Source organism: Pleurodeles waltl, chromosome 4_1 (assembly GCF_031143425.1).
Source record: "Pleurodeles waltl isolate 20211129_DDA chromosome 4_1, aPleWal1.hap1.20221129, whole genome shotgun sequence".
NCBI classification, from domain to species: Eukaryota; Metazoa; Chordata; class Amphibia; order Caudata; family Salamandridae; genus Pleurodeles; species Pleurodeles waltl.
The window spans coordinates 23,739,045-23,763,710 of NC_090442.1; the positions used below are offsets into that span (position 1 = coordinate 23,739,045).

The following is a 24,666-nucleotide window of genomic DNA, read 5'->3' on the forward strand; positions in this document are numbered from 1 at the left end:
TACGTCGACAGAAAGAAAGAAAGAACATTACATAGATTTTAAAACAAACTTGTTACATTATTACAAAGCACTCCAGATGACAATGTTACTGGGTGTCTTAGTTTTACAATAGCCAATAGTGCCACTCATAGTCTTTGTTAAGTCCATGATTAACTGTATCGTATCGGAATATAAGTCTGCTTTCCTCCTTGCGCAGGCGTAATGCCACCTCGAGGGGTTAATCTGATTCGTCGAAGACCACAGATTGTGAAATTGCGTTCATGGGAATGAAATTCTGTGAAATGTTCAAAAAGTGGTGCTTTCATGTCCAGTTTTGGAATATTGCGGTAGTGTTCTTGGATTCTTATTTTGAGAGGGCGGATGGTACTGCCTATATAGGCTTGGTGGCATGGGCACCATATTATATAGACAACATTCGAGCTTTCACAATTTATGAAGTCATTGATATGGAAACATTGGTCATTGATAGTAATTGTTGTGGTTTGTGAGAGACCCCACTTACAGATTGAACATTTGCTGCATGTGTAAAAGCCCTTTGGTTTTGGAGGTAACAAAGATGTTGGAGACTGATTTTGAAAAAATGAAGAGCAGAGTGTGTCTCTTAGATTGGGAGCCCGTCGAAGCCTATTTGTGGAAAATTTGTTATGTGTTGATTAATGGAGGGGTTATTTTGTAGAAGGTACCAATGTTTGCGAAGGAGTTTCCGAATCAAATGATGGCCATTGTGAAATTCAGTAATAAACTGGATAGCAGGCTTTGTATTGACTGTATGGGATTTGTTTAGTAGCTTGATGCGGTCCATGTCACGTAGTTTATCCTTAGTAGCGTTAAGTGATTGGTGATTGTACCCCCTGGCAGTTAGTCTCTCAGTCATTTGGGTGGAGATGTTGTTGTAATCTGTTTTGGTAGTGCAATTCAATCTGGCTCTTTTATATTCACCCTGAGTAATATTCCGGATGGTACTTGAGGGGTGACAGCTGGTAGCATGAAGAATTTGCTGCTGTTGTTTTCCGAAATAATTTTGTCTGTAACTTGTCATCTTTTATAAAGATCAGAAGGTCCAGGTATTCTACTGATGAGTTAGAGATGTGATAAGTGATGTCGATGCCCCATTTGTTGGGCACTAATGACTGTAAGAATTGATTAAGGAGACCCTTTGGACCTTGCCAAATGAACAAGATGTCGTCAATGTAACGACCCCAAAAGATGATATGTTGAGAAAGATGTTCAGTTAGATCATCCCGTAGCCAGTGGTTTTCTACTGCACCATCAGAATGCAGGCGTATGGTGGGGCACATTTTGCCCCATCGCAGTCCCTTGGAGTTGTAAGTAGAACTTGCCGTCAAATAGAAAATAGTTATTTTCTAAACAAAATTGCAACATTTCCATAATCATCAACTTACGTTCCAGATACTTCACTGATTTTGTGGAAAGGCATCTTCTAACAGCTTCTAGGCCGCCACTATGTTTTATAGAAGTATAGAGGCTGACAACGTCAATGGTAACCAGAAAGGAGTCAGATTGCCAATCGATGTTTTGTAGCTTTTGTAAAATATCTTTGGAATCTCTAACAAAGGAGGGTAAATTTGTCATAAAAGGCTGCAGTTCCTTATGGATTAGGGTGCCCAGTTGTGAACAGATAAAGTTGATACCTGATATTATTGGTCTACCTTTGGGTGGGTGACCTTTTTTGTGTATTTTTGGTAGAAGATATAGGGTAGGGATAGTTGGAAATTGTAAGTATAAGGCACTTTTTTCTTTACTAGAAAGAATATGGAGAGAATGCCAATGCTCCAAAAGATCAAATAGCCTATGTTGGATTTCAGCTGTTGGGTTGTGTGAAAGAGGTTTGTAGCATTTCTTATCCTGAAGATGCCGATAGGCTTCCTGCAAGTAGTCATAGGTGTTGAGGACTACTATATTTCCGCTCTTGTCAGCCTCTTTAATGATGATTTGATTATTTTTACTCAGTAATTTGAGGGCTTGTGCTTGGTTTTTGGTAATATTGGGACAGGAATATTTTCGTTTGTCACTATAGTGTTTATACTCTCGGTCCAGGTCCCTCAAGACAGCTGTCGAAAAGAGGTCAATAGAATTGCCTGCCAAAAGAATAGGGGTAAAGGTAGATTTAGGTCGCAGGTCAGAAGGATGGTATTTGTTAATGTATAAATCTAGATCTTGTGCTATCAAGGAGAGGGGTAAGTCAGGTTTGTCAGTGTTGGATAGATTTCTTAACAGGCCGATATCTTCAAGGTCTTGAACTGAGAGATCACTTGAGTTTTGTGAAGGAGGTGTTGGATGGGAAGAAGACTGGGGCGAAATATTGGAAAAGAACGATTTCAGTTTGAGATGGCGTATAAATTTGAAGAAGTCAATCTTAGTTTGGTTAATGTTCCAATAGTTAGTAGGGCAAAAAGAGAGACCTCTATTGAGGATTTGATGGTCAGTTGGAGAAAGCTCGTTAGTTAGTTGTGTGTCAGAGTTTAGGATCTTGTTTGAATTCCAAATTACTCCATGCAGTCTAGTGTCTAACATTTTACAAAGGATTTTGACGTTACTATTCAGCATCAATTCCAGCAAAATGCCCCTCTGGCGTGCCTCTTTATACACTCCTAGCAGCTTTTTCCGTAACAGGGCTGAGTAAGCCTGGTAGGACTCTACGGGATAACCACCCCTGCGGGGCTCTGGACGTCTGTAATGCGGTTATAGCCAGCCGCACCTCCTCCAACATTACATCTTCATCCAGCTCCCTCCAACTGTCTGGTGCCAACCAGGAAAGATTGAACTGTCACCGGAATCCCTGCATTGTCTCATCGGACACCTATGGGCCCACATAAGTGACCTTTTTGAAGTACTCAGCCAGCACTGCTATAATGTCCCTGCGGCTTGTAACCTAGACTTCAGCTGAGTTCCTAATATGTTGTATGGGGGGAACACCACCTCTCATTTCAGTATCCACGCTAACAGCCTGCCTGACTTATCCCGTTCCCGATGCAACCTCTGACAATATGTCCTTAGTGTTAGCTTTTCCAGTGTGCCCCAGCTTTTACCCACCTCTCGTCTAAGGCGAAGATGCGCCCTTTACATCTCAGGGGTGAATGAGTCTCCATGCTGCACATCTGCCAGACATCCCTCCAGGATCTTAAGGTCCCGCTCCAGTTGCCTACGAATTCCACAGGGGGTACTTATACAAGTTCCCCTTGCCACATCCTTCATTGCCTCCCATTCAATGGCCATGGTGTCCATGGTGCCCCAATTAATTTCCAGGTACTTCGTTATCAAAGTGGCAAGTTCCTCACATGAAGCACTGTCAGTCAGGAGCTCTGAAGGCATACACCAAATCCTCACCCCCCCTGACACCTGCTCCCCAGCACAAACCCAAGTGCACCGGGGCGTGATTAGACAGAAATCTCCCCAAGTGTGTCACCCCCACCAACCGGTAATAGTTCAGGTCTCCCAGTAAACATTGGTCCATATGTTTTGTGCGTCTTTGGGTGGTATGTATATTCCTTACCCTCTGGATGCAACCACCTCCAGCCATCCCATAAGCCAAAATTGTTCAAAACAGAAGTAAGTGAACGTACCATCATTGACTTAGCGCCCCAGCGTGGAGGATGTCGGTCCTTCGCCCCATCTATGATGCAGTTAAAATCACCCACTCAAATAACAGGAGAGCTTAAACTAGCTCCAAACATCTCCAAAATATTGTCAAAAAACGAACAATCATCACTGTTGGGAGCATAGGTGTTTAATTGTGTGATAGGCTCCACATCCATTGTCCTCTGAAGTAACAAATACCTACACTCCACATCAGCCTCACTATAAGATGTGTGGAATGGGACCCCCAGTGCCACCCACACTGCCACTCCCCGTGCATAGGAGGAATATGATGTGGTGTACAACTGTCCCTGCCACTTCTTAGCTAGTTTCTGAGCTTTGTCATCCAGTATATGTGTTTCCTGTAAGCATGCTATCTGTGTCTTATGACATTGAATAAAGGAGTGCACCCTGTAGTGCCTGAAATAATTATTTAACCCCCTGACATTCCACAACACTATATTTACCAGCCTAGGCATAGGACCATTGTGTATCCCCCCTGTAAGCCTCTCCTGTTTATGGGGTAGGAGTAATTCTCCCATGACCGAGGTTTTCCATTGTCCTTTGAACTGCAATAAAAGTAAGCATGCACAGTTATAAACAACCCCAACACCCCTGCTCACCCCGGATAGACAGTATAACAAAAAGAACAATACATACTGTAGATCCATGTGTAGATATGCTGCCAGGACTAACAGCCTATATCCCCAACCCCCATAAACTAAACCTACCACAACCATGGAGGTAGCATCCCCGACCCCGGATGTGGATTACACAGTGTCTGCATTGTAGTAATTCCCGAAACTAGGAACACAATGAGTACACTCATTGAGGTAATAGGGCTAGGCAACAAGTGCCCAGTCTGCGTCAACCCCTGCCCAGCGTCAATAACAGTAGAAAAATTGTCCGCAATGCAGGCCTCATCCAGCATCTTCACCCATGGGCGTCCCCGATTCTGGCTCCCGTACCACTCTCACCAGTTCCAGAGCAGGATTCAGACAGACCACAGCCATTGTTCCATCCTTTTGTACCTCAATCCTGAGATGGTCCTCCCCGGCCGAGGTCAGCGAAGTTCCCATCTTGTTGGTGTTGTACACCCGCTCGGATCCCAAGGAGGCCCGACCCGGAACCCTAGGTGGCGCCTTATCCCACAGTTCAAGCCACCTCCAGACCTCTTCTGGATGGTCAAAAAAGTGGGACTTGCCCCCAGAAAAGACCCACAGGCATGCAGGGTACAGCAACATATACCTCAAGCCCGTGGATATAAGCTTGGCTTTCACCTCCCAAGAAGCTCTTCCTCGAGTTTTGTGCTTAATTAGTGTAGTCCAGATAGAAAGCTTGTGATTTTCAAAAACAGCATTATTGGTTTCACAGGCTGCCCTTATGACACAGTCTTAATCTCGGGAGTTTAGGATCTGAAAAATGACTGCCCGGGGAGGCACCCCAGGCTTTTATAGGGACAACCAGTGCCATGTGGGTATGTTCTATGATGAACACAGAGGATAACCCCACATCCCTGATCCATCACTCCACAAAGGCCTGCGCAGAACCACCATCCTATCTCTAAGGTAACCCGAGAAGGCATACATTATTCCGTCTCAATCTGCCTTCAGCATCCTCAACCCTGGCCTCCAGCTTTCCGGATCTCGATGTAACCTGCGCCAGTTGCTTGCACAACATGGCCACCTCTGTCTGCAGCTCCACAATTTGAGCCCTTCTACACCTTTCTAAGGTCTTCCCGAAGGTGATTCACCTCCAAGGGCACGGATATTTTCCCCTTCAGAGCCACCCTGGAGCCCTGTATGGTGGCAAGGAGTTCAGCCTGGGATGGCTCCTTCACAGGCACCCTGCATCATCTTCCTCCCTCTGCCCAGCATTTCCTGTTTACCGCTCTGAGAGAGGGGCAGAGGTGGTATAATGTTCCATGGTGTTCCCATGTAAAGGGGCCACCTGCTTGTTTTGGCCCATCAGTACCAATTGGGGGGGGGGGACCAGGATGGCCAGGAGCCACCCCCCACTCAGCCACAAGTAAGTCTCCTCCAGTGGTTCCTGCAGAGTGGCCCCACAGTCCCTGGGCCTCACCGCAAACCACACGTCACCCACAAAGCTAATTATTGAGATCACTGTAGTATTTATTCAGTAGCATCCCCTGGGGCCCAGGCACCCATCAGTCACTCACCAGTGTCCATTAATTTGCTGCCTTGCCAAGTTGGGCCAATGCTCCTCGCTTCGTCCCATATGCATAAGGGGGGGGGGTGGACCCCTCTGAGATGTCTCAGTTCAAACCAAGCGGCCCCCAGTCCTCTGTTCTACCACTCACTGGGTGCCTCCATAGGCCCACGGTCTCTCTCCAGCAGGGCACAAGCAGTCCAGGCCACCCCTCTGGCAGCTCCAACCCAGCAGAGCACCACTCCAAGGCGGATGGACCACTGCCACGACACCCGCCCCTCAGCACCTCCACTCGCTCCTGCTCGTAGCATGCATCAGCCACACCCTCACTCGCCTCACGCAGGGCCCGCCTACCCACCAAGACGGGCCCAACGCAGCACCGGCATCTTAATAGGTGAGGAGGGGCACAATCTACAATATCGGGCCTCTGAGCTCACAGGCCACCTCGTCTAGACTCCACCCATCTGGTAGGCACTGCACTGCCCCCAACAGTGCCCGGGGTGACCACCCTCCATGTGGGGGACCACCTGGCGACCGCTGCAGACCCAGCTATGTCGCTGGACCGCAGGGCACCACTCAGGGGCCGACAATGACCCAGATGGAAAGGCCGTGTATGAGGGCACACGCAAGAAGTACCCCTCGCAAGGCAGAAGCAAAAAAAAAAAACAGATGGTGGACGGAATGCTGAACAATGCAAACATTCACCCCCAGTCACAACGATCTGTGTTTAATCCATCATTTGTTTGCCCACCATGCCAACCAAATTTGGATCCAGCTATATGCAAATTAGTCTTGATCCTGTTCCCCATGGGAACAGTCCAGCCCGAACTGCCAGGCCAGGTCTTCCCTGGCCCAGAAACAAGCATCCTGGGACCAGTTTCAGGGTATGACCCTTCATCAGCTAGGCTGGCTTGAATACAGTGGCGCAGTGAGCATGGGACCCACGTGTGGGTATACCCTTCCCACTTAGGGTGAGAAAAGCAAAAAAATAAAAAAACTGATGATGGACGGAATGCTGAACAATGCAAGCATTCACCCCCAGTCACAAAGTTCTAGGTTTAATCCATCGTTTTTTTTGCCCACCATGCCACCCCAGTTTGGGCCTTTGCAAGGCAGACATGGCTGGATTCCGCAGGATTAGTCCGAGGTGGCGCAGAGCTTCCTAGAAGCGTATCCCGCTAGCCATTTTGCTTGGCCACGCCCCCCATACAGTCAAATCTTAACGGGTGCAAACAAATCTCCTTGATCCTTATCCTTGCCATGGGGTACGACTGTATGGTTGTAAAGAGGAATTTAATGAAGCTGGAGCCAAATTAGTGACAGCTTAGAACATCCACAAAACTGCACAAAGCTGCGCCCATTTATCATACACAGTAGTTGAAAATGTATCACGGCGAAAAAGCAGTCAATGACTCAGAATTTCTTGGCAACACAAGATTCTGAAACTCCCTTTTACCAGCTCAGTGAACACATTCTGTCCAGTAACATTAAAAAAAGAACGGAAAATCTTCCTGTTCCAAGAGTCTTACGAATATCGTCCAAATTAATTTCCTGTTCTCTTATATTTTTCCTTTTGATTTCTGTTTCTTGATCACGTGCTCTGACTTCCTATGTCCTACTCACTTCTGTATTTTATTCATTTCTGGGGATTTCTCACTTTCCCTACTTGCTCGTTTTATATTTTCTACTCTTAACATAACCTCCCTCCTAGTAGTTGCACTTCATAACGTGCACAACTAGATGTATAGGAAATGCAGTATCCTGGAATCAGTTGGGAAAAGCATAGAGCCAAAATGTAAACATACCCACTTTTGTGCCCCGACTCGTGAAAATGCTTTCCGGGGTTGAATTTTTGGCATTCGGCTGCTCTCTTTGAATTTGTTGCTTTGAATCTAACAGGTAACATTCTCCAACCACTGTCCTCTCCCAGGTCATGGATGCCTTGTGCAACGTGGGTGATCAGCATATTGTCTCCCTCACTGTCTCTGTAAATAAACTCACCGCCATCTCTTCATGAAGGCCTGAGCTGTCCAACAAGATTAGAACTCAAGTTGTAAATCTCTTTTTCACGTTCCCTTATTTGACAGACATGTACCCAGTGTTAGAGAGGAAACAAAATGTGTGTGAAGAAGGTGCGCCATCACAGACATTAGTAGAGAGCGTTACAGAGCTATACGTGGTGAAAGAACAGTGCAGGCCTAAGTTCCACAATGATGCAAGACAGGTGAAGAGTTCACTGGAAAACAGAGTGGATGATCAGCAAGGTCTTAGTTAAAGGAAACCTGTTTGCAAGCTTTGAGGAATTTATGGTCAAAGCATACAGGCATTTATTCTTTGTTTTTGGTCAATTGGAAACGTGACTGAAGGAAAAAGAGCAGGAGATAGAGTAAGCCAAGAGTACACTGAATCTGATAAGAAGTCTTGGTAGCAGAACAATGAAACACAAACACGCGTGCACATGAAAGAAGCAAATAAATGGTTTGTTAAGCATTGTTAGAATTACAATGAAGAATGTGTAGAGAAAAGGCTAGGACTTTGAGGACACAGGTGATGTGATGTTTTTGTAACAAATATGTGACTCTTCAGTAATCTATTATTAACCTTCTGTAGGACGCATTGTTCATGTAACTATATAAGTGGCTGCCTGCGAGCAGCCGTTGTTCATGTAACTATATAAGTGGCTGCCTTCGAGCAGCCGTTGTTCATGTAGCTATATAAGCGGCTACCTGCGAGCAGCCGTTGTTCATGTAACTATATAAGCGGCTGCCTGCGAGCAGCCGTTTGAGATCAGCTGTCTACCTGTGTGGGGATAGCTACTCTTCCTGCTGCAACAGTAAACCTGCTTGTGCCTTGCCAAGAGGAGTCCTGTTTTTAATATGTTAAGTGTCCCCGCAACATCAAAAGATCCCGCGCTGATACTGCTCCGAGTATTTGGGACCCACTAACGGTTCATTTCCGACCCAGTTTCTCCTGAAAGTGTTAAAATCAGAGTTCAAACAACGCCTCTTGACTAACTTCTGTATTTGATGGGCTTCTTTTCTCCTTTGACTCCCTTCCCCCCTTTTCTCTTCTCACTTTCTTTTCTGCAGTCTGATTATGTTCTCGACCCAGGATGAACTTCCCATGACACACATTGCGTGAATGCTCAGAATTCAGATTTTCTCAAGTTTTCAGTGTTGCTATTTCTCAATTTGATTAAAGACACAAGTGAGCATTATGTGTTACTTTCCATGGTTTGTCTGTACAGCACCCAAGTTAAATATAGTAATAAAAGATTGCAAGTCCTAGAACCCATTGGAATTTATCACTACAGAAGACTAAACCGGTTGTGCTGTCATGGCACACTACTTGTGCACTTCTTCTATTGGTACCTCATACGCATCTACCTGTGCACCCCGTCTGTTTGTACCTCACATGCACCTACCTGTGCACTGTTCCCGGTGATACCTCATAGGCACCTACCTTTGCACCTCTGATTGTATCTTATAAGCACTTACCTGTGCACCTCCTCTGTTTGTACCCCATAAGCACCGCCCTTTGCAACTCCTATGTTTATATCTCATAAGCACCTACCTGTACACCTTTTCTATTCGTACCTTCCAGGCGAGCTTCTAAAAAAGAAGCTTGTGATCACCGTACTGCCAACCATGGCCATTTGACTTTCAGACTATTACCTGGTTTTTGCTCTGTGCAGGCATCGAGTTGTTCCTCTGCTTTGGCTAACAGTGAGCCCTGTAGAGTAAGTATGCAGATATGGGAGAGTGTGTGTGTGTGTGTGGGGAGAGTGAGGGGATATAAAGGAAATTAGGTAAACCTGGCTATAAGAAATGCCTAAGGGTAGAAATGCTGCAATCACCTTTGGACAATGGACCCTTCCTCCTGCTCTACCAAATGCCTTTCCAGCCACAGAGCAGCCTCCTCAGCACTAAACTGACAACATTATGAGCCTGACTAAGAGTTTCGTGGATGGGGTTACTCCGTTACAAACATGACAGATATCCCACTATACCCTACGGGAATTGTATTATGGCGGACAGGATATCTGTCGCATTTGTGACAGAGTAACCTGCCTTCCAAACTCAAAATCAGGCCCTCAGTATGACCACCACTGTTGGCTGCGGGGATATGTCAGGTCAATTATTGATTGTGATTAATTCCCTCTATTAAGAGCTAAATGACTGATATTGCTGTTGTGTGTGTGCCTTGTCTGCATGCATTATGTAAAGGTAGGTATTTTAATGAACCCCTCATTCTGAAAGGTGCTGAAGCTTAAGGTGCAACAGGATCCAAACTCTATCTGCTTTAGGAAGAACTAAAGAATCTCTTGTTTGTGTAAAGTGTCAGGGCCAGAGCTAGGCTGTGTAAGCTGCCTAGTGTCAGGGCCAGATGGACGGATATTATTGCGATAGATAATCCACCTTAACTCACAAAAATGCACCAGTCTTTCAGGTTTGCAGAAAGCAGAAATACATGACCCACCCTAGGGTGACTGGGAAAGTAGCAAAGATAACAAACAACAGTTTAAAGACAGGAGTTGGCACTTCAGCTGATCCAATGTGAACAGGAAAGGATTGTAAAGAAGAGTGTGAAAGAGTTACCTTTGTTATATACGTCCTGAAGAGCCCTTTATTATATATGTCCTAAAGAGTTACCTTTGTTATATACTTCCTGAAGAGCCCTTTATTATATACATCCTGAAGAGTTTCCTTTGTTATATACTTCCTGGAGAGCCCTTCATTATATACATCCTGAAGAGTTCCCTTTGTCAAATACTTTCAGAAGAATTATCTTTATTATATCATTTCTGTAGAGTTTCCTTTGTTATATATATCCTGAAGAGTTACCTTTGTTATATACTCACTGAAGAGATACCCTTATTAAATACTTCCTCAAGAGTTTCCTTTATTTTATACTTCCTCAAGAGTTACCTTTCTTCTACGCTTCCTCAAACTAAACAGCATCCTGTCCTGATCCATCTCTGTTTCCACAATCTGTTCTTGTTTAAATGAAATCTTGTCCACGGGATACTCCTAAAGATTTTCCCAAAGCATGTGGGTGGTCGTGAGTGCCCTTTCTTTACTACGTTACTCTGTGAACACTAGTGAATGTCCACTTTTTTGAAGTAAAGAAGATGTGACGTGTTCAACAGAACTTTTAGTTAAATATTTGTGTACGGTGAAACGTCCCTTGATAAGTCTCAGAAATAATGAAGAAGAGATTACTTTTACAACCAGATAAACACTGTGTATTCACATTCCATTACGTTTCCATTTAGCGATTTTCAATCTCTTTACATCAACAGGAAACAAGCCTTGATTGCAGACAATGATAATGAATAATGAAGATAATATTGTAAATCTGAAAAAAGTGTCATAAATAATGTCAGGAAAACATCAGTGCTGTCGGCGAGAGAGGAACCTGAACAATACTGAGGGATCCTGGAAGAAGCAGTCAAGAGCCTTTCAGTGAATGTGAGTCTGAGCTGTGCACCTCCATGCCACAAGACTAAGAAATTACCTCTAGAAAATTAAGGCAACTACTCTGACAGACTTCCTCATGTGTAAACATGTGTGCAATACTAGGTTTGATCTTGAGATCAGTATGATGTGTTCACAGCAGTGCCCTGTTTCCTAAAATGACAATACACCACTATTCAGTCCTCTACGTGTATTGTAAACTCTTTCTGTCAAAACCACAGCAACCAGAGAAAGGCACAATGGAGCCAGACAACTGAAGGGCAAAGGAAAGAAAAATTGTGCTGTCTAAAATACAGAGTGCTGTCCCAATTTACACTGACCAAAAGGGGGGTGAATGTTTCCCGCAAGTGTGCTAAACCATTATCCAAACTAAAGTCAAAATCACCCCCAAAGAAGCCTCACACAAATTTTGCGTATGATAAGAATTTAATAATTATTCTACTTTATTTAAATAGGAAATCAAATGTCCAAAATACTACACACATACAGACAATGTGAGAATTACACGAGGGCTTTATCAGCCATGTCGGCCCATCAGGAAACACAGACATGGAATGTATATAAATATATAACAGATCCTGAGACACTAACCAAGAAAGAAAAAACATTCACATGCAGCGAGAGCTTTTGTTTGTCATCAGAACTAAAGCACCCTCAGCAAACGCACACATGTGAAAAAAAATTTAACTACACTGAATGTGTTAATAGCGTCAGTCATTCAGCACTCCTAAAAGATCATAAACAAACCCACACTGGGGAAAAAACATACCATTGCGGTGAATGTGTGAAAAGCTTTAGGGAATTATCATTCCAAAAAAAACATCAACAAACCCACACAGGGGAAAAGCCATTCAAGTGCAGTGAATGTGGAAGTAGCTTTAGTTACTCAACACAGCTAAAACGCCATCAGCGAACACACACAGGGGAAAAGCCATTCAGGTGCAATGAATGTTTGAAGAGCTTTAGTCGATTAGAAAACCTACGAAACCATCTGCGAACACACACAGGGGAAAAGCCATTCAAGTGCAGTGAATGTGGAAGTAGCTTTAGTCACTCAAAATACCTAAAACAGCATCAGCGAACACACACAGGGGAAAGGCCATTCAAGTGCAGTGAATGTGAAAGTAGCTTTAGACACTCAACACACCTAAAGGGCCATCAGCGAACACACACAGGGGAAAAGCCATTCAAGTGCAGTGAATGTGGAAGTAGCTTTAGTTACTCAACACACCTGAAACAGCATCATCGAACACACACAGCGGAAAAGCCATTCAAGTGCAGTGAATGTGTGAAGAGCTTTAGGCATTTGTCAAACCTACAAAGTCATCTGCAAATACACACAGGGGAAAAACCATTTAGGTGCAGTGAATGTGTGAAGAGCTTTATTAGGTTCTTAGATCTCCAAAGACATCAGCAAACACACACAGGGGAAAAACCATACTATTGCACTGAATGCGTGAAGAGCTTTAGTCGATTATCACTCCTAAAAAAGCATCAGCAAACACACAGAGGGCAAAAGCCATTCAAGTGCAGTGAATGTCTGAAGAGCTTTAGTCAGTTACCAGGCCTACGAAGCCATCAGCAAACACACACAGGGGAAAAGCCATTCAAGTGCAGTGAATGTGAAAGTAGTTTTAGTCACCTTTCAGCATTAAAGATTCATCAGCGAACGCACACAGGGGAAAAGCCGTTCAAGTGCAGTGAGTGTGGGAAGAGCTTTAGTCGGTTATCAAACTTACAAACCCATCAACGAACCCACACAGGGGAAAAGCCATTCAAATGCAGTGAATGTGAAAGTAGTTTTAATCACATTTCAGCATTAAAGATTCATCAGCGAACGCACACAGGGGAAAAGCCATTCAAGTGCAGTGAATGTGTGAAGAGCTTTAGTCAGTTATCACACTTACAAAGCCATCAACGAAAACACACAGGGGAAAAACCACACCATTGCAATGAATGTGAAAGTAGCTTTAGTGAATCTTCAGCATTAAGGAATCATCAGCGAACACACACAGGGGAAAAGCCATTCAAATGTAGCGAATGTGAGAAGAGCTTTAGTTTATTATCAAGCCTAAAACAACATCAGCGAACACACACGGGGGAAAAACCGTACCATTGCAGTGAATGCAAGAGTAGTTTTAATTGTTCCGCAACATTGAGGTCACATCAAATAATACACACAGGAGAAAAACCATTCAAATGTAGCGAATGTGTGAAAAGCTTCAGTTTTGTATCATCTCTCCGAAAACATAAGCGAACACACAGAGGAAAAAACATAGAATTGCAGTGAATGTGGGAGAGTTTTATTGACTCTTCAGCATTAAGGAATCAGTGAACACACAGAGTAATAAACCTACCATTGCAGTGAGTGTGGGAGAGTTTTGTTGACTCTTCAGCATTAAGGAATCAGCTAAAACACAGAGTAATAAACCTACCATTGCAGTTAATGTCTGAACAGCATTAGTCAATTATCAATCCTACAAAAACATCAGCGAACTCACAATATCACTGAACAGACATAGAAATAATTTATGGAGATGCAGCAAACTTGGCAAGAATTTAAGTACATTAACAATAATATTGACCCATATGTGGATATACTCAGGAGTTAAAATGTGCAGTTATTCTAAGATTAAGGAATTACAGAAAATGATAAAATTACAAATATGTGGAACATTCAAATACCAGATGTTAAATACCAGATGATGGAAAAACTGTCTATTCGTAATGAAGAAAAGAAGACATATTTGTAGGATTTTAAAAGTGCCTGTACAAAATTGGATTATCGTTGGTACGGAGTGAGTACCATGTCTAATAATAATCACAGTCCTTGTCAAGGTGAACCACAAAAGTCACTAAATAAATCTGAGCTTAACCCCCTGGTAAGCAGTCGGGCTTAATTTATGGGCAATGTGTAAAGTACTCATGTAGCAATCTAAGAGTAATAAGGTGAAAACACAACACAAGAAAAATAAGAATCCTAAACCAATTTAGAAAAAGAGAAGATATTTTAATAACTAAACTGGTATCGTAACAACAAAAATCAAATCAGTAGAATTGATGTTATATGTTTTTACAGTTCTTCTCTAAAATAGCAGCAAAAGGTGCGAAGCATCAGTTGTGGGTATCTTATTGCAGCACATCACAACAAAGTCACACGTTCAGGCTGACCACGATGGAACATGGGCCGGATAAAGGACCAGATTCATCCCGCTGGAAGTGTCACCTTGTGACTTTGGTACGAAACAGTGCAATCCATTCCATGGGTTAATTTTATTCAAGTGCTGAGTCCTGCAAGTTCTCCCTACCATTAACCACCACCACCCAGCCGGTGAGAACCAGCAAACAGACTGGTCTTCCACACACACACATCCTTATACATAAAACAACACACAAAACTTTGGGAGAATTAAGGGCCAGATGTAGCAACTTTAAAATTTGCGAGGTGCAAAGTGCGAGTCCATGCGACTCGCAATTTGCACCTCGCAAATTGGTATGCAGTACGGTGTCTCAGACACCGACTGCAACTCGCTATGGGGTCGCAATGACCCACCTCATGAATATTCATGAGGTGGGTTGCAAATTACGGCCCCATAGCGAGTATAGGCACTCGCAAACATGGAGGCCTGCTGTCGTCAGCAGACCTCCATGTTCGTGACTGCTTTCAATAAAGCAGTTTTTTTTTTTTAAAGTGTAGCCCGTTTTCCTTAAAGGAATACGAGCTGCACTTAAAAAAAAAAAACGAAACCTTTAGTTTCGGTATTTTTTCAGGGCAGGGAGTGGTCCCTGGGACCACTCCCTGCCCTAAAAAAATAATTTTGGGTCCATTCACAAAGTGGAAGGGCTCCCCTGGGGACCCCTTCCAATTTGCGAGTGGGTTACCATCCACTTGAAGTGGATGGTAACTGCGATACCATTTGCGACCGCGTACGCGGTCGCAAATGGTATTGCATACCACTCAGACTCGCAAATAGGAAGGGAACACCCCTTCCTATTTGCGATTCTGAAATGCATATTGCGAGTCGGTACCGACTCGCATATGCATTTCTGAATAGCAAAGAGGCTTTTGCGCCTCGCAAACGGCGATTTTCGCCGTTTGCGAGGCGCAAACCCTTTGCTACATCTGGCCCTAAATTCCTTTGACTTTTAAACAAACACAAACCAGTTCTTAACAGCACATTTCATATCTGTGGACATGTGATTTGCGTGACGATTGGTGGTACCGCAAATGTGAGTGAGGGATCAGTAATGGAAGTCACTAACCCACACACTGTGTGATAACCAGCCCTGGGACAAGGCTTCTCTTCAGAAGAGTGAGTGATCATTAATGGAAGTCATTGACCCACACACTGTGTGATAATCAGTGATAGGACAAGGCTTCTCTCCAGAAGAGTGAGGGATCATTAATGGAAGACAGTGACCCACACTATGATAATCAGGCCTAGGACAAGGCTACTGTTCAGTAGAGTGAGGGATCATTATGACCAACACACTGTGTGATAACCAGGCCTAGGACAAGGCTTCTCTCCAGAAGAGTGAGGGATCATTAATAGAGGTCACTGACCCGCACACTGAGTGATAGCCAGGCCAAGCACAAAGCAAAATAAATCTGCTGACTTCAGAGATGAGGGTACCAGGTTCGAACCTCAGCGGGTCAACAGCCTGTGACTCTGGGCATATCACTTAATCTCCCCGTGCCCACAATTCAGCGCCGTGAGACCCTCACAGGTGATTAGCTGCACTTTACAAATCCTGGATTATAGAGGGCAGATGGCTCACACAGTCCAATTTTGAAATGCTTGTTCAACATAAGAAATGAGGAAAAAGAGATTGATAATTTCTAAAATATGATACAGTTAGAACCAATCATGATATGAAATGTACAAAATAATTATTAGAATGTACATGTTAATAAGAAATGTAATACAATAAAAACGGATTTGAATTGATGGTATTTGGCTGGTGTTTACATAGAAAGTGATGTTAAATGAAATTGCCCCCCTAAACTATCAGGATAATTTGAGCTGTCAGTAGGAATCTGGCATCCTGGCACCGGAGGGCTCCAGTCTTGATGATGTGGCCGCTCTCTGCAGAAACCCTGGAATTGATGGCATTAGAGGGTCCAGTGTCGACAGCGTGACCGTTCTCACTTGCGAGCCTGGTACTGGTGGCATTAGAGAGTCCAGTGTTGACAGCGTGACCGTTCTCACTTGCGAGCCTGGTACTGGTGGCATTAGAGGGTCCAGTGCCATCAGCGTGACCGTTCTCACTTGCAAGCCTGGTACTGGTGGCATTAGAGGGTCCAGTGTCGACAGCGTGACCGTTCTCACTTGCGAGCCTGGTACTGGTGGCATTAGAGGGTCCAGTGCCATCAGCGTGACCGTTCTCACTTGCGAGCCTGGTACTGGTGGCATTAGAGGGTCCAGTGTCGACAGTGTGACCGTTCTCACTTGGGAGCCTGGTACTGGTGGCATTAGAGGGTCCAGTGTCGACAGCGTGACCGTTCTCACTTGCGAGCCTGGTACTGGTTGCATTAGAGGGTCCAGTGTCGACAGCGTGCCCGTTCTCACTTGCGAGCCTGGTACTGGTGGCATTAAAGGGTCCAGTGCCATCAGCGTGACCGTTCTCACTTGCGAGCGTGGTCCAGGTGGCATTAGAAGGGTTCCAGCCGCAATAGCACGACTGTTCTCTGTAATTCTGAAACAGGTGAGTTCAGAAGTGTCATGAATGTTTGTTTCTGTACACCTGAAGTCAGTATTTTGACGGGGCTGCGGCCTGGCGTAGGCGGCGTTAGAAAGGGGTGCAGTCTCGATAATGTTACTGTTCTCACCAGGGAGAGGCACTGTCCAGTCTCAATGGAGTGACAGCGCTTAGCTGGAGCTAGTTGTGGGTACTTGTTTCTGGTGTTTGAAAGTGGTGAAGCAGAAGGGTTGAGTCTGTGTAGCTCAATCCCCCTCAGGAGAAGCCTAGAACAGGAGGCGTTGAGGGGGTTTAATTCTCGATAGCTTGAATTCCAGCAGCAGGCAGTCAGTTATAGGTTACATTAGAGGTGCGCAGTGTGCATAGCTTGACTGCTCTGAGAAGGACCCCTCTTTAGATGTTTCTAGGAATGAAAACAGGTTTTTTGCTCCAGATGGTATTCACTCTCTTTCTAGGATGATGGAGGGAGAAGTGCTACGAAGCAGCACAGCCACTTTGAATAAACGTATAATAATCAAGGTGGGTGTTAGTTAGCAAACCACGGTGACTTTGTGCACTAACGCCTGTGAGTAGGTAAAGTTCCGGGCCTAGATCACATACCCTAGAACTTGCAAAAAGTAATCCTTGGATCTGAGTTTCACTCCTATGAGTGAATTTCATTCATTCATTCATTTTTATCCAATCAAAACCTGATTTATGTCGGAAAGCTCAGAAATGCCTATTTGTGTCCTGGCACGCCCCTTGTTCATAATACTTATAAATACCACCTGCTGCAGGGGGCAGAGAGCGAGTCACAAGTACCAACGAGGGCGACATTCGACTCTTTATCCTACACTTTACAACTCACACATGTCCTGGCACGTCTCTTGTTCATAATCCTTATAAATACCACCCGCTGTGGATGTCAGAGAGCGAGTCACAAGTACCAACGAGGGCGACATTCGAGTGCTGATCCTACTCTTTACTACTCACACATGAAATGATTCTGCCACAAGAGGCTTAAATTCAAAAATGATTTTATGTTTTGTAAGGTTCATATGGTGCTGCTCTATCTGCTGGGTACCAGGGCGCGTGGCATCTATAACAACCGTACCTGTGCAAGGCAAGTGGCGCTGCATCTGCACTTCTCTTAAATCTGCCCCTTAATATTTTCAATCAGTTTTTCAGTCAGTCTTCAGAGTTCAACAAAGAAATAAATTCAACACAGTATAAATGAACATCGGCAAGCATGCAGCATTTGAGCCAGTTTCCTAAAACTCAGCTAGAAGTGTCTGGAATGGGGAGATTCTAAGTAATAGGCGTCAGTCTGTGTAATTCTAAAGTTGAACCCAATGAAGGTTCAGAGCAGGGAAGGCATATTCATTCAAAAGTTAACTCAAGGTCAAGAAACATAAACTCCCAGGTAGGAGAGATCTACAGCAGACCCAGGGATGGGTCTTCTTTCACGAGAGTCAGGAAGGGATCAGATCTGCATATTCTAAGAACACAGTTATTACATTTCATTTCACCCACAATGTCTTCCCACCAACACCCCAGAGATGGAGACAAACCAAATACAAAATCTTTCTGGGGCAGTTAGACTCCCTTGTTTCCCATTGTTGAACAGAGGTGCACCAGCTGCACAACGTTGAGTGTATCACTGGTCCGGACAGCATGGTGCAGGAGTGGTCTTCTCATCCCCACACATGCTGCAAATCGCAAGTAACTGCCAATTAACTCTAATCTCCTCCAAGGTTCTATAAAAGCAAACAATGACCCACTCCTGTTACTAGCATGTTATCACTCCGGAAACAAGAAGGAAAACGTGTAAGCAAATACAAACAACACTTAATCATGGAAAAGCATTTGAGGCCTTCTTTTACTGAGGCTAACTTAACAAAATATATTTGGTTAAACGTGAATACATTGTATAACCGAGGATAGTCATTAGTTCACAAATTGCAGCTTCTTTATACGTATCTATGTAGGAGGCTGGCCTGGCTTATAGTGGGTACCTTGTGGTACTTACACCTTGTGCCAGGTCCAGTTATCCCTTATTAGTAGGCTGATAGAGGTAGCTATAGCAGAACAGCTTAGACTGAACTAGGAGACATGCAAAGCTCCTAATATACCACTTATATCACTTAGCACTATATCATAAGAAACACAATACTCAGAGTTACTAAAAACTAAAGGTACTTTATTTTGGTGACAATAAGCAAAATGTATCTCAGAGGATATATTCCCTTAGAAGGTAAGTAATATACACAAAATATATACACACAAACCAAAAATCAGGTAAGTAACAGTTAGAAAAGTAGTGCAAACACTGTACGACACAATAGAATGCAATAGGGAGAAATAGGCCTAGGGGCAACACAAACCATATACTCCAAAAGTGGAATGCGAACCACAAATGGTCCCCAGGCCTAGTGTAGTGTGTAGAGGGTCGCTGGGAGTGTAAGAAAACACTAAGGGTGTCCAAGATTCCCCACCCCAAGACCCTGAAAAATAGGAGTAAAGTTACCCTACTACCCCAGAAAGACAGTAAAGTCGAGATAGGGGATTCTGCAAGGACAACAACTGACTGCAAAACACTGAAGACGGATTCCGGGACCTGAGGACTGTAAAGGAAGGGGACCCAGTCCAAGAGTCACGCAAGTGTCCGGGGGGCAGGAGCCCACTAAACCCCAGATGAAGGTGCAAAAGGGCTGCCTCTGGGTGGAAGAAGCCGAAGATTCTGCAACAATGGAAGGTGCCAGGAACTTCTCCTTTGGTCAGAAGATGTCCCACGGCGTGCTGGAGGATGCAGAGTTGTTTCCAAACAGAAAGACCGCAAACAAGCCTTGCTTACTGCAAGAGTCGCGGTTGAGGATTTTGGATGCTGCCAGGGCCCAGGAAGGACCAGGAGGTCACCCCTTGGAGGAGGAGACAGAGGGGGCACTCAGCAACATGAAGAGCCCAGGCAGAAGCAGGCAGCACCCGCAGAAGCACCTGAACAGGCACTTAGAAGATCTGAGGATGACGGTCGACTCAGAGCAACAAAGGAGTGTCCCACGACGTCGGAGTCCAACTCAGCGAATTGGGCAATGTAGGACGGAGTGCTTGGGACCTGGGCTAGGCTGTGCACAAAGGAAGTCTTGCATAAGTGCACAGCAGCCCGAGCAGCTGCAGTTCACGCAGTACACAGGATTACTGTCTGGCGTGGGGAGGCAAGGACTTACCTCCACCAAATTTGGACAGAAGGGCCACTGGACTGTTGAAGACACTTGGACCCAGCTCGTCAGGATGAGAGGGGACCCAGAGGACCAGTGATGCAGAAGCTTGGTGCCTGCATTAGCAGCGGAAATATTCAGTCGACCCACGGGAGATTTCTTCTTGGCTTCCAGTGCAGGGTGAAGGCAGACAGCCCTCAGAGCATGCACCACCAGGAAACAGTCGAGAAAGCCGTCAGGATGAGGCGCTACAATGTTGCTGGTAGGCTTCTTGCTACTTTGTTGCGGTTATGCAGGCATCCTGGAGCAGTCAGAGCCTCAGTGATACAGTTAGGCACCACATAGGGAACACATACAGGGCATACTTTATGAGCACTGGGGTCCTGGTTAGCAGGATCCCAGTGACACATAGGCAAAAAACAAACATACAAACAGTAAAATTGGGGGTAACATGCCAGGCAAGATGGTACTTTCCTACAATCTAGTCATACATTTGCAAATGGATTAACTTATAGATAGTCCAAAATATAGTTTATAGAATTCCCCGCTCCAGATCCTTCAGGTAAGGCCATCCTTTGTTTCCTGATCACTGTTCTGTGTGGCTACTGTTAGCTAGATGCAGAAAACACATCTCTTTGTGCCCCTCTTGTAGGTAGTCCAAACAGGAGAGAGTCCTGCTGTGAGGAGAATCACTGTACACAAAGCGGTGTCCAGCACACAGCCTGGAAAGGACACGAGAGAAGAACCAACCCAAACTGTTCCTGAGAGTGCAGACAGAGATTCCACATTCCTTGCTTGCTTTAAATGTGTGAGAATGGGAGCTACTGATCCACTCGCTGGAAGAGAGTATTCTGCAAAGTACTCAGAGGACCATTGTGCAACCACAGCTGGTGGGTACTGAACAGCCAGTTTCCCAGAGCAGAGGGCCCATTAGCTGGATACTGACCTGGAAGGAATTGCTGTCTCCCTGTCCTGATGTCCCAGACCTGCCTCCTGAGAGAAGGAAGGAATGCACCAACCATGCAGCAGGTGCGCTCTTCCAGAGCAAGCAGAAGTAGGGCAAGCTCTGAGACATCAGGAGCAAAAGTTCTCAGTCACCACATTTGGTCCCAGAAACCTCTGCTTACTCTGTGGCCCTCTGAAAGGGGTTCTGAAATGTAGTGACAGGCAGCATGACATTTCTACCAGAGGTGTCTTAATTAAGGTCAGAAAAGTAAGTAGCTATGATGGAAAACGCAGTAAGACTTTGAATGAAGAAGCTTTTACGATGAAAACACAAGAAAACATCAGTTGAAATAACAGCAGTAAGGCAACGATACGTACTATGTTAACCTGGCAATATATATATATATAGTTTTGTGCAGTGTGTCACTGTTCTTGTCTTCCTGTCTCATGAGATGGCGTTACATGATAACTCTGAGCTCACTGAGTGTGGAGCATCCACCAATCCCAAGGACCAGGAGTTCTAATGATGGGAACATCGAAGGATGAAAGATTTGATTGTGGATGCTGGTAGATGGTTTGAAAGATTGGAGTCTGGAATAGAACAGCAAGTTCTAGTAGATGGATTAGTAATGCCTGGCGGGTGTGTAGTGTGTCAGTGTGTTGACACGGCTGTCCGGATTGTGTGAGCAAATGTCAGCAATTTATAGAGGTCCTCCCAGCCACCCAGCTTCATGCGACACTGACTTGATGGTGTGTTACTGGGAAGGCTGAATATGATTCTAGTGGCAAAATGAAGGACCTTGTTCAAAGATGACATGGATTACCATTGTCAGTTACAAAGGATAGAAGAGGCCAATGTACTTCGAGATTCTTCAAAGGCTTTCTGCACTGTGCTAGTACAGCCAGTGCCTTTATTCACTAGTTGGCATTTGCCAGGCGATGCCCAGGTAGAGTGGTTGAATGAATCCTTGGAGCAGTAGTTGTAGCGTCAACTCTTGCAGTCTTGTAGTATGTGGTTGATGCAGTAGGACTGTCTCAATTTATCTACAGAAAACCTCCTCTGCGGGCCCACCAGCCTCCCTTGCTGCCAACCAGGCCCTCAGCGCCTTCTGCAGCTCCTCCTTTTTGGTGAGGCCTTTTAATAGACACTGGAGCTCTTTACCACATTTCCTGAGCAGAGACACTGGGTATGTCTCCAACTTCTCCACCTCAAACACCACATTTGCAGCAACTTCTGATGGCGAGAAAAAAACTGTATGTGGTTGCATTATAGTCTGCAACAAGACAGTAGTGTACACCAATCACTGTATACAAAGTACAAATAGAAGTCCTATCCACACCGCTGATCACCGATGTTAGAAATGGGGTCTGTAGTTGGCAACTAGTTTGCAACCTGTCCAAGTAGGAAGCCTCACTGTAGTCAAAACAAGGGAGTCACATACCTAAGAAAAACCCTGCTCACCCACTTTGTAGCTTGGTTCAAGCAGTCAGGCTTGTCTCATAGGCCATGTGTAAGTATTTGTACACAACACAGTAACACAGTGAAAACATCACAAAAATACTCAACACCAGTTTAGAAAAATAGCCAATATTTATATGAGTAAAACAAGACAAAAACAACAAAAATCTAAAAGTAGAGATAGCACTTTATAAAGATATAAAAGAGTCTCAATCCTGAAGAATCAGTGGTTGTATCCTTATAACACACAGTACCTTGAATGCGTCAAAAACAAAGATGATGCCGGCCACAAAGAAGGTGATGTGTCGGAAAAGCAAGCAACGTGTGGATTCTTTACCCACCTGGTTGGCAATGTGCTGGTTCTTTTCCCACCCGGCTGCCGATGCATGGATTCTTCTCCCGCTGGGCTGGCGATGTGTCAATTCCTTATGGCGGTGCAGCGTTGATGCAGAAAATGACACCCAGGGATGATGAGTGGAAAATCTAGAAGCACAACAACGATGAATCTGCGCTGAAGCGGGCGATGCATCGATTTTGCAGCTGCGAGACAGGCGCTGCTTTAATTTTTTTAGCCGCAGAACAGGCGCTGCCTCGATTCTTCTGCCACAGCAGGCTCGGTGTGTACATTTTACTTCAGGTGACCAGCTTCCACTTCCAAGTGCCCAGGGTCTGGATTTGGCACCACTTGGCAAGTCAGGACTCTCAGCAAAAGAGACCAGGTACTGGCAGATGAAGTCTTTGATATACCCGAGTCTTCAGGAGGCAAGCTCAGTTCAGACCCTTGAAGAACCTTGGAAAGCAGGATGCAGAAAGCAAAGTCCAGGCCTTTGACTCCCAGGGCAGAAGCAGCAGCAGCAGGCCAGCATAGCATAGCAAAGCAAAGAGGCAGAGTGGCAGGTCCTTCTTCAGCATCCAGCTGTTCTCCCCGGCAGAATGTCCTCAGGCCACAAGACCCTGCCTCTCCCTGTCCTAACCCCGACACACTCTAGGGTGTTGGAGACTGCTTTGTGTGAGGACAGGTACATCCCTATTCAAGCACAGGTGTCAGCTCCTCCCATCACTCTAGCCCCAGAAGACTCACCAGGATATGCAGGAAACACCTCGGCTCCCTTTGTGTGATTATATAGAGTGGATTTATAAACAACCCAACTGTCACTCTAACCCAGATGTGGATTCAGCAGCCAAGCGGAGGCACAGAATGGTGAAGCAGGAAAATGCCCACTTTCTAAAAGTGGTATTTTCAAACTTACAATCCAAAAAACACCTTTATTAAAAGTATTTTTAAATTGTGAGTTCAGAGACTCCAAACGTCATATCTCTATCTGCTTTCAATGTGAAATTACACTTGTAAGGCAATCCCCATGTTATCCTATGGTGGAGATAGGCCTTGCAATAGTGAAACACAAATTTAGCAGAATTCAGGACATGCAAAACACACTAGCACATGTCCTACCCTTTAAGTACACTTTTCCTGCCAATGGGGCTGCCTTGGGCCTACTTTAGGGGTGACTTACATGTAGTAAAATGGAAGGTTTGGCCCTGGCAGTTCAAAACTGTACACACAAACACTGCAGTGGCAGGTCTGAGACATGTTTATAGGGCTACTCATGTGGGTGGCACAATCAGTGCTGCAGGCCCATTAGCAGTATTTGATTTACAGTCCCTCTAGTGCACTTTACTAGGGACTTACTAGTAAATCAAATAGGCCAATCATGGAGAAACCAGTCCAATTTAGACAGTGAGCACTTCACTTTAGCACTGGTAAAGTGCCCAGAGTACTAAGGCCAGCAAAAAAAATAATTCAGCACAGGATCAGAAACAGGAGGTCAGAAGCAAATAGTACAGGGGAAACCACGCCAAGAGGAGACAGGTCTAACAGAAACGTCAAACTCACATCTGAGATTCTCAAGTGGCAGCCCTGTTCAGGAACACGCTACAGGGGTTAGACTAACGCATTTTAGTGCTGTTGTCCGCATCAACACACTAAAATGCTTAGCCATGCACAATTGGTATCTCCTAGCTGCATGACGAAGTGCTACAGGCAGCTCTGTGGAATAATACATTATTCAGCCAGCAGCACATGCTAGGCACTCCTGCCTCAGGCAAAACACAGCTGGGCCCAGGT

General features: G+C 44.9%; 2 pseudogenes; one reads left to right on the plus strand and one right to left on the minus strand.

Moving 5' to 3' along the window:
- LOC138286930 (zinc finger protein 850-like) overlaps nucleotides 1–14,086 on the plus strand; it is a 227,688-nt pseudogene extending 213,602 nt beyond the window's left edge.
- Nucleotides 1–24,666, minus strand: part of LOC138287281 (zinc finger protein 271-like) — a 523,545-nt pseudogene that overhangs the window by 346,933 nt on the left and 151,946 nt on the right.